The sequence below is a fragment of the Helianthus annuus genome, chromosome 8 (assembly GCF_002127325.2).
Source record: "Helianthus annuus cultivar XRQ/B chromosome 8, HanXRQr2.0-SUNRISE, whole genome shotgun sequence".
Taxonomy (NCBI): Eukaryota; Viridiplantae; Streptophyta; class Magnoliopsida; order Asterales; family Asteraceae; genus Helianthus; species Helianthus annuus.
In genome coordinates this window covers 134339645-134351247 of record NC_035440.2, presented here as the reverse complement: position 1 = coordinate 134351247, position 11603 = coordinate 134339645, and the positions used below count along the sequence as shown (strand labels likewise).

General features: G+C 34.4%; 1 long non-coding RNA gene across 1 annotated transcript; it reads right to left on the bottom strand.

Moving 5' to 3' along the window:
- Nucleotides 1-204: 204 nt before the first annotated feature.
- LOC118481322 lies at nucleotides 205-11324 on the bottom strand. The gene is made up of 3 exons (XR_004865462.1): nucleotides 11314-11324; nucleotides 2870-2873; nucleotides 205-342 (listed from the first exon to the last, which is right to left on the bottom strand). It is a non-coding gene; the product is annotated as an uncharacterized LOC118481322 (long non-coding RNA).
- Nucleotides 11325-11603: the final 279 nt, after the last annotated feature.

The window sequence follows — 11603 nt, the reverse complement described above, 5'->3', positions numbered from 1 at the left end:
TCTGGCATCCCCTTTATATAGTTACAAGAATTAACCAATTATGCTAAAAATCCAGGATATTATGATAAAATTCCGGGATCCTGTGAATATTCCCTTTATACCGTTGTAAACCCCTTCTCCAAGCTTCCAACGTCTTTCTTGTAACCACCTTGACCTATTCTTCAGGGAGACCAAGCCTCATGACCTGTTGTTACCTTGCAACCAAAGCAAATTGTTAACAGCACGCATGATACCCTCGCAGGATGTTACCAATATCCTAGTCCAGTATCCTGGCAGCGAAAATAGACATATAAAGTCAGGATATAATTTCGGGATATAGGTTAGAAAATTCCACCCACAACACTAGCAATCAACATTATTGCAACTGTTCTCCCTGGATTAAATCCTGCACACATTCACCAAATCAACACATGTTTGAGTTTTCACATTTGACTTTTTTACTTTTAAAAAACAAACACATATCACACACCTGATGAAGTAGAAGATGAAGGTGAAGATGAATCTGATGAGTATGAAGAAGATGAATCTGGTCGGTCTATTTTTTGTTGGGGCCCATTAGAAAAATAATTATAGCTAATGAAACATCTATGAAGATAAATTTGACCAGAAACAGAGCTTCCACATTCAACTTGAGCCCTTTGCTCAGCACTTTTCACACAGTTTCCACAATCAGAAGCCCCTAAATCACCTTGACATTGTCCCAAAACATACGATATCATCGCAAAACACAGAGGAGATTGATACTGTGTGTGGTGTGTGTTTGATTGCAGTTTTTGAATGAAGAGAACAAGGGTTTGTTTGGTTATGGGGGCGATGATGATGGGTGTTGATTGCTGAATGTGTAGAGGGAGAGAGAAAGATGTGGGGAGAGTGATGATATATGAGAGAGAGAAAGCTAATAATAATTTAATTTTTTATTTTGTAACTATAAGGGTATTTTGGTCATTTAACAATAGTTAACAAAAAAAAATCTAAGAGTGTTAGAAATTTGGACTCAAATGATTAAAGAAAATGCTTATGGGGACTCAGGTCGTTAAACTTTTTGCTTTTGGACTCAACTAGTTAAAACCCATAAAACACAGAGACTCAAAAAGTAATTTACCCTAATATTTTCTTTACTTTCTCAGTTGGATAAGCTTGGTGTCAACCAATACTGGTATCGAAAATACAGGTACGGTCCGGTTCATTATCGGTGCATGAAGGTAAAAATCGTCAGCAGCCTGATACAGAAAATGCCAAAAGTCGGTACCGGATTCAGTTTGAAAATCTTTTATTTTGGGAAATTCGGTACTGCTACACGGTACTATTCGCTCATTCCTAATCACGGGTGCCATACAAACAACAACGATATCGTACAACTTTTTTTTTGTTGATTTTCTTCAACTTTTAATGATTTCTTTTTTAGTTTCAGGGGTAGGGATGAGCTCGGTGGCAACCGATACTGAAAATACCGGTAACGGTACCGGCGTATGAAGGTAAAAATCGGTAGCGAACAGGTAGTAGGAATGTTAAAAGTCGGTACCGAATTGGTACTTAGAATCCTTCGGTTTGGGAAATTCGGTACCGGTACCCAGTATTATTTCCTCATCTCTGACCACGGGTTTCATACGAATAACATCATTAACATACAACTTTTTTTTTTGTTGATTTTCTTTTGATTATTTTTTACTGTTTTTTACATTTTCTTTTTATTCTTGTTAGTGGTTCCGCGTGCAACGCACTCGTAGTGATTTCAAAACACATGCAAGCACAGACTAAATAACAAAAGAAGTTCGCCGCAACGCGGCTATGGTGATAAACCAAGTTTATATAAAAGAAAGAGTAAATTATTTTTTGAGTCTTGGTGTTTTAGTGGTTTTAACCATTTGAGTCCAAAATCAAAATACTTAATGCCCTGAGTCCCTAGACGCTTTTTTTATAACTATTTGAGTCTCTTTGAGTCCAAATTTTAACCTTTTGAGTCCATTTTTTTAAACAAAATTGGACTTAAAACGTTATAAAATAAACGGTTAGAGACTCAAAGCGTTAAAACTTTTAATTTTATACACAAATGGTTAAAATCACTAAAATAGAGTGCCTCAAAAATAATTTACTCTAAAAGAAAGTTAAATTATTTTAGATTAGAAATAATAATATTGCATGTTATGTAATGAGCCCATAACACATTTAATAGATGGGGCATGTAGTATACTATCATAAATTGGGTGTAAGCCTATAACGGCTATTATCATTGGTCCAGATGTATGTGTCAGGTGCGGGACCATCATGGCTTCATACACCAATTGTACCAAATCATTCTCTCTTGCCTTTTCTATTATTCAAATGCAGCCTGTCTATCAGTCCCACCATACAAGTAGTTATGATTTTATCATAAAAGACCATTTTTATTCAAATGCTAACAAGTTATGGCATTATTTATGTAAATAGACATATCTACACATGGTAAAAGAAAACTCTTAATTCACTTTCATAACTGTTGCTAACCTATTTTCGTAGCCAAAAATGATGTTAAAATATGAATGCACATACAATTATACATCTAATTCATTACATTACATGTAAGTTTCACTTGTGCAACTGGGATGAGTGACAATAAACAATGTATATTACATAAATAAAATATGTTCGGTTTCCTACACGTATTTTAAATTTTTGTGCAGTAGCGAAAATGTGCATACAAATTTATTCAGTTCCAACTCTTGATCAAGTTTAGATGCAAACCAATTAAAAACTAAATAAATCTAGCCATGGGGGTTTAATCAAATGTGCCAAGACGAGTAAACAACGAAACATATTGGAACATCACGAGATTAACGACCCGGTCGCTAGATCAAGTAACACGAAACACTCGAAGAAACCAAACACTTACAGATCTTGATTGCGGCTCACACAAAACACAAAACGGGTTTCGACTGGTTTTTCTACTAGACGACAGCTAGGGGCGGCCTTGAGAATTCATATACCCTGTTCGAACACGAAAAAACATGCCCTTAGGCCTTAAGAAAATTGGGTATTGGGCTCATTAAAGGTTTAAACCTAATAGCAATGGGCTAATCACTAATCTAAACTATAAAAATAGTTTTATAAGTTGGCCAATGTTGGTGTTTGTATGAGTTTACCCTACTAATTTTCTTTTTTTTTACATTTACATGTCGGATTTTTTTTAAATAACGTGCCCTTCAAAGTATCGGGCCCAGGTCGGTGGTTCTCCCCGCCCACCCTAAGGGCCGGCCATGACGACAGCGTCGGCTGATTTCGCCGGTGAGCGGAGCAGACAACGACGAAATGGCGCGGTGGCAGCAATCGGCTTAATGTTGGCAGCGCATAATGGTTATAGTGGCGGGACCAGCCGTTGCTCAGTGGCGTGATGTGTAGGAACTAGGTTCACCTTTTATAAAACATAATTACAAAATATATAATAACGATTCTCGTTATTTGTAGGAAATATCATAGTACAATACCAGTTGCAATAACTAAATAAAAGAATATAAAATATAATTTTATATACAAATCTTGATTCAAGCCGCATCTCTGGTGGGTCCTTCATGCGCATTTGATAGCATCCTAGACTCGAGTATTCATTATCTTGAGTCTTGAAAGTATACTCCTTGACTGCAACAAAGAGCACACTAAAACGTTGACGATTTTGGTTGAGGCGCGTGTTCAACACGCTTCCCTTAAAACAGATTTTGCGCCTCTACTAAAGACGATGCGACTGTTTCCCAGAGTATAACAGCCGAAGCAGTATGTACTGCCGAAGATGGCTCACGCGCCCGAGGTTACACCGGGTAGTTGTAGTGTTTGAACTTATAAACAACAAAGGATGTGATGGTAGTGGAAAACAAGTAGAGAGTACTTCTCTCTCTAGTTAGTCTTCAAGTGTTCATACTCCTTCTGGTATTCTACATGTATCTAGCAAGAAAATATTCTTGTCTCACAAAAGAAGCACATAGCCTACTGTTTTTACAAGAGTTAAGGATTAGTGAAAGGTTTCACTTATTAGTCACTTAATTAGAGACTTAAAAACTCTAATAAAACTAATTAAATGTCATCAAAAAGCTCTACTCAAGAGTTTCTTTTTTTATTCAGCACATGAAGATTCTATTTAATATATATAATTTCGTTAAATTATAAATATATTAAATATCCGTTCACCAAATTTCCAACATGATGTTGAGGTGATTGTCACAGTGGCAGTCTACGGATTAAGGGGCTAGGTGGCGATGGCTGTTAAGAGAGGTAGAGAGGGTAGGGTTTTGTGGGAGTGGTGTCCACAATTAACAAAACTATACTGTTGATCAGTTATGTTAATATGTAATGGAAAATATGTAAATATGATACATGTTACAACATTCAGGAAAGTTCGATTCTATCTGAACTACTCATTTTCAAATGATATCAACAGAGAATTCATAAACAAATGCAGTCATTGAGTTCGACATGGCAGTTAGCTTGATCTGGTTCCCGTTTAGGATATATATGATTGATGGTAGTTTCGAGTTCTTAACGGTGAAGAACTCGTGATTATTGAGAAAGAGAGGAGGTCGAGATTATTTGTGATGTTATGATGAGAGTCTAAAATAAAACTCTCTCTAGTCATCTCCTTAAATAAACCTAAGGGGATTGAGTGATCAAACACAGATGATCAGAAGAGTTTTAGCGATTTTCAATGGGAAAGCAATTGAATTTAAACGGTGGAGGGAAAAGCTCATAAATACCCTCACATGACTTTCACATGCTTATACTTACTAGCTAAATAGAACGATCATTAGTATAAAGGTCCTAATTCGTAACAAAATAGTTATATAAAGGATGTCTAGTGTAGTTAGGAAAGATAAAGCTTGAAACAAATAATGGGGTACATACATAAATGTTAAAAAATCTATAATTTGAACACTTTAGAAGTGATAGTCAAACATACGTTTCAAAAGCCAAAAATTAATCCAACATGTTTTAAACTCACAAGTGCATCCATTGTGTTTCCACGATATAAAATCTTACATGGAAATTACAAGGAAAATACATGTGACACATCTCTTTATTTTCTTAAAAAACTATGCTAATGACCACCACACACGTCCCCCCATTCACAACGACACGCCAGACAACCGTTACCGTCTTTGTCATCTATTATCCAACGTACTAGTAGTAAGACCTGTGTGAATACACGGGTAGGTTTAATAACGATCGAAATCAAATACTAAAAAACAGATTATAATATATCATTTAAATTGTTTGCGTTTAGTTACATATCTTTATAAAACAATGTTAAAGACAGCATGTGTTAGGACATAAAAATTTTATTACTATATGTTACGAAAAAATTATTAGTTCAGGTTTGAATAGAAATAAGCTAAGTAATTGATAATATGTTGTCTAAAATGAAAGCATGACCTAATTTTATGCTGTCTAATAATTAAAACATGACCTTAATTTTTTTGACACATTGTTAGTATACAATAGTAAAGGCCCATTGTTATTGTACAATTCAGCATGACCTAGTTAAATGGACTATTCAATTTGGGGTTTAAATAACCAAATGTTATTGAACAATTCAATAAAGGCCCATATATTTGATCCAATTAACCTTATGAATGGGTCAGAGTTTCAAGGCCCATTAGAACCCTTATATGAAATACGGAACATAGCCCTAAATCCTAATCGGTCATTTACATCTTCGTAATTCAAATTCCGACAACGAAACGACAAGGACTCTTTAAAATCTTTGTGACATCATCAAAAGGTAATCTAAAAAGTATTGATGAGAGTTTCTTCTTCTGAAATCTTTTTTCATGTAATTTATTTACCACGCTTGTATGTTTGATCTTTGATTAGTCGTTTGTTCTATATGAACTGTAATTTGTGATGAGATTTGTGTATGTTGATATGTTATACTTCTGTTTTTCATATGTATATTTGTATTGATGTTCGATTGAGGTTTATACTTTTAGTATTTGACAAATTGCTTTATTTCACCTCATTTAGGGCTATGTTAAAAATGACTGTTTATCTGTTTTTGTATAAAGATTTTGTAAGATTATGATGTGGTGTTCTTGACATTGAAAAAGATTAGATATATAATTTTAGTCTTCCACAGATTGAGTTATAATATTTTGGGTCTTTCACATGTTATGTATGTTCATATCTTGATTACTTATGTTACAAGAATTATTTGATCAGTTTTGGTCTTTCACATTCTTGTTGATCATATTAAATGTTACTCCAATGTCTTAACGAATTATTATAAATTTTGGTGTGAAATTATTTGTTGTGGTTTGCACTATGGTAGTTTAGATGATACATTTGTGTTTTCAACTCTTTGTTTGTATTGTTATCATGTAGAAAACTTTTGTACATTATCTACTGTTTTAGTCTATTAGTTATACTCCTTTTATATAGAATAACCTTTTGACATTTTATTATGTTTTTTATTAATGATATTCATAGTAATTTCTATGATAGTTCAAAGTTAGAAGGATGTATAGGTTTGCTTGTTACATGGACAACAACCGAAGGAAATGTTTGGTTAGTATTTTAATCTCAGTTATGGCGATTTTAGTTTTTTTTTTATAATACCATATTAGACGGTTTCTGATTTTAATTTATTTATACATAGGTTCTGCCAAAAAAATATAAACAATGGATTAAAGAGTTTAACTATCCAGTTGGCTTTGTCCAAGTGCGGACAACTAATGGCCAGGTGTTTGAAGTAAAGGTATATGATTTAGGAAACTTCTATTATTTCTACAATGGGTGGTATTCCGTAGTTAAAACTTTGAAACTACAATCTGGATCGTGGCTCGTATTTCAGTATGAAGAAGCATTAGAAAGTTTTCGGATATTTTATTTCTATGACAATATTGCATTTGCTCCATCTGATTATTTTTACTATAGACCCAATGACGCTTTTGATAAACCTGAATGTAGTTCACAATCTGGATTCATTATATTTATTATGGTTTGTTATTTATTGGTGGTTAGTATATGAAATTACTAATATTTATTTTTTTCTCGTTGTAGCATATCAATCGTTTATTTGTACATCACAAGATGGACAATATCATTCCAAACTATCTGGTTCTTATTACAGGTCCTGGGAAGCATAAATTGTTTGTTCGACAGGATGCGATTGACAATCAGCTTTACATAAAAACTAGATGTGATCGGATTAAGAGGAAGCTGTCAATAAGTGCTGAGCATCTGCTTGTGTTTGAAATGATTGATCTTTATACTTTTGATATGTCCGTTTTCAATTGTTCCAAGAATGCTGATTTAGTGTTGCCACCGGAATTATATGTTGCTATTAAGGAAGAAGTCATAGAAGAGGTTACCAGTATTTCTGATGGTGAAGATGTGGATGACGTGACTAAGGGCAATGAAGCTGATATGCTCCTTGTAACCCCGAACGACGAAACTATACCAGTAGTTTTCCGTGTGGACAATCATTTTATAAGTTTCTATAACCAAAAAGTATTAACAGGACCTTAGGATGTATTAACCATATTATAATACTATATTTGTTAACATTATTTGATATTTGTTACAGCGCATTCGTAAACCTCTCGCTAAAAAAACTTGGCTTGGATAGGAAGCGTAGTTTAAAGATTTTAGATGCTACTGGTAATGTTTGAGATGTTTGAATTGGTATCGAGTCTCCTGATGGTCGATTTTACATAAAAGACATGAAACAATTTGTGAAGGATAAAAAGATGGTTCCTCGTGAAGAGTTTACCCTTAAGTTCATAATGGGTAAAGGTATTTTCTTGTTTGACTGAATGGTTGTGGGGCCTCTGCAGATAATGTTATGATGCATGGAAACAATGTTTTTTGTTTGTGGTTGTTTGTTTGCTTAAAACTCTTTTGTAATAGTTGATAGTGTAGTTTTGACCCTGATGGTACGAAGGGTGTATGTACAGATAAGTTTTTGGTTGCATATGTTACTGAAACACTGCAGACTATGTATTAAGAACATGTAGTTGTTCCTAATGACTAACGGTTGAAAGTATTACTTGCATTAGTTATTCCTTGTCTTTTATATATATGTTATTCTTATTTGCCTTTCATTGTTTTATAATAGTTAAAGCTATCAATTTTTAAACATGTATACTATTTTTTAAAACAATACACTAAAATAACATCCATTATTATTAGATAAAAGTAACACGTTCATAGGATGTTCAAAAGATCATACCACATTACTTCATACATGAAAAGACTTTTGTCCAAACTGCTATTTCAACAATGACTATAGATTTTGTAGAACTTCTTTGTAGACCACGTTAGTCGTGGTTTTACACACTTGTTTTCCCCTGTCACATATCAGGATCTTCAAACACCTCCTGCTCTTTACTCGAGATACAACAACGTATAGTTGTCCGTGACTGAAAACCGGACGTGGAAGATATAGGCCTACACGTTCAAGTGATTATCCCTGGCTTTTGTTGATGGTCATTGCAAAGCATGTAGATAGTGGGAACTGTCTTCGTGCAATTTTCACCGGTAATCTTTTATCGGACGGTGTCATATTCAATCTTGAAATCAAAGTATGATGACCTATATTATTTTCGGTAATAATCTTTGCTTCGATTACAAGTTTTCCAAGTTTTGTTACTTGAAACTGTGTACCGTTACATAGACCATTTGTTTGATCAATGTTTCTAAGTAACATTACCGGAGCTCCAACTTTGAGAACCAATTTATGGTTAGGTAATCCTGATAGATGCAATTTGTTTAACACATCCGGAGGAAACAATGCCATGTTAAGGTCAGTTTGTTCCTCAGACTCACATAAAGTATCCAAAATGAGATATATCTTCTCTTCACCAACCATACTATTTAACGGTTCTGTATTTACTGAATCAACAACTTCATTTATGGGTGCAAGAATGGCTCTTTGTTGGAAATAATTTGAATCGCACAAAAAGTTTTGCATATCCAGATATGTGAATGAGATCAATGAAGATATAGGATTGACTTGATCGAGTATAAGTATATCATCTGGAATTTCAATTTCCACCTCTCCATCATTTGGATCACCAAGTAGACCATCACCAAGCCGTAAAATCCATTCAGCAAATTCCTTGGTCTCGTGAAGATTACTTGGTCTGGTACCGACTTTTAACCTCATGTTTTAAGTTAGCTTGAGTAACTGACAATCCTGCCATATATAAGAAGAATTCAATGAAGAATTTACAATCATGCTTCTGGTTCCTTTTGGAATGACTGGAAGGATTTGTCTAAACTCTCCGCCAAAAAGAACAATCTTTCCACCAAAAGGCTTGCTCTGCAAGGACGGATTACTGGAACGGGCTAATCTCTCATTGTTCTACCCAGAGCTTCAAAACAATGCTTATGTGTCATTGGCGCTTCATCCCAGATTATCATCTTAGTTTCTTTTATTAAGCCTCCTAGCTCACTGTTCGATTCTATAGAGCATATGGAATCCTCGTTAACGTTTATCGGAATTACAAACTTGGAATGAGCCGTTCTACTACCATCTAATAGAATTGATGCAATACCACTAGATGCAACATTCAAGACAACTTCACCTTTGGAACGTAACGCAGCTGCAAATGATTTCCAGAGAAATGTTTTACCAGTTCCACCATAACCATATAGAAAGAAAACACCTCCAGTTCTTTTAACAACTGCATTCATGACGACTTGATACACTTTTCGCTATTCATCAGTTAAACATTTTAAGGAAGCTGCAAGTTCCTTTTTTAAGCTAGCCCGATCATACGAAAGTTCTTTCATTATCATTTGATTGTTCAATGCTGAAATGTAGTTGTCAGGAACATTTGGCATGTCAGAAAAGCTGCTTAACGTACTTCCATAAGCAAGTAACAATTTTTCGATATGTGATAAGCAAATGTTTTCAATCTCTTCCTCTGGAAGAACCAAATCTAAAAAATAAAACAGATGTTTGGTAATTAGATTTTATAAATATTTCATTAGAGTAAGATGGAATCTTAGAATTTATTTAAAGTTTTAAAATTACCAGGAATACCAGTAATCCTCCATTGCTGATATAATATGTCTTCACACAATAGAGATTTTGTTTGTGTCCAGAAATGACCGTGCCTAGAAATGGAGTTTTACATCAACATCATTACAAAAAATGTACGCAAGAAATCAGAAGTGGAACATGTGCTTGCTTCCATCATGGCAATTATATACTCATTATCATCGTCCAACAGACCGCGAGCGAAGCATGCATATTTAAAGGTATCGTAAATTTTTCCATCAACTGTTTTTATATCATCAAAACTCATTGGTCCTATAACGTGATTCAATAAAATTCTCAAGAAATAACAATCACCAAGTGATGGAGGTACATAATGTATCCTACCAACTACACCAAAAGGTCTTTTTCTACGTATCCACTTTCATTCTTTGCGTATCCATACAAAGTATCTGGGGAAGTCTATATACTTCAATGTTCTAGCAAATGCATCCATTTGGTTACATTTCATCCATTATGTGAACATAGACATTTTCACAGTTGGGTTACTAACCACGTCACACAAGTTTGAATTATCGTCATAAATAATAGCCTGACCATCTTCGCAATGAAAAGGCAATATTTCAACAGATGGAAATCGATAGTGTATGTCAAACTTGAAGATTCTCCATGCAGCTTCACCCGCTGAAATATATCTAGAATCCAGATATGCTTTAACTTCATCTACTTCTGTTTTGTTTGAAAGATTTTGATTATTTGTCATTTCCTCGTTTTGATGGTTCACATTAGCTGTTGTGTTACTTTGGTAAACAGAAGTTGTCACTCTATCCGGACCCTTATTAATGTATTTGAACAAATATTTGATGGATCATGTTTGGTTACACCGCTCAACATTTATGTGGCACTGATACTTTTTGAGTAGAACCATTGTACGGAACTACAAACCTATTGTCAAGCAACACGCCATTTTTTCTACAGTGTTACGTGTTTGACGACGACGGTAGACAAGATATCCTTCATAATCAACACAAGTCTCGTCTACATATTTTTTCAGAAACTTCTTCGAACATTTTAAATTAACCATGCATGGACAATGAGGGTTGTCTGTACCACAAGGACCGTGGATCATAAACTGTTTGACAAGTTCATACAGTTCAGCATCCGTTTCTTTGTCGGGTATTTCAGCACTAATAACCAAATCAATTTCTTTAGCAGTTGGAAACTTGCTCTCGGCACTTAAGAACAAACATACATGAGCATGAGGTAGACCACGTTTCTGAAATTCGATTGTATAAATAACTGAAATATTACGTCGAAAAAATTGTTAGTAAAAGTATTATTTGAGAAACGAATTAAAACATTTTACAATCACTTACTTGCTTGTATCTCACCAAAGAATTTATGTTTCTTGAAATCTTGAATGTCACACCCCGACCACGTAGAACATATAAACGTGGCGGAAACGTCGGGGAGTGTTGTAACAGAATCAATTGTTTCAAATCCATGGCAATTGAAGTTTCGTTTTATTAATCAAACATGAAAGTATACATCGTTTAAACAAGAACCAAAGAGTACATAACATGAATTAACTAGTTCTTGTCTCGTTTTAAGTCACTAAGGCACAGGTCCGCCTAAGTAT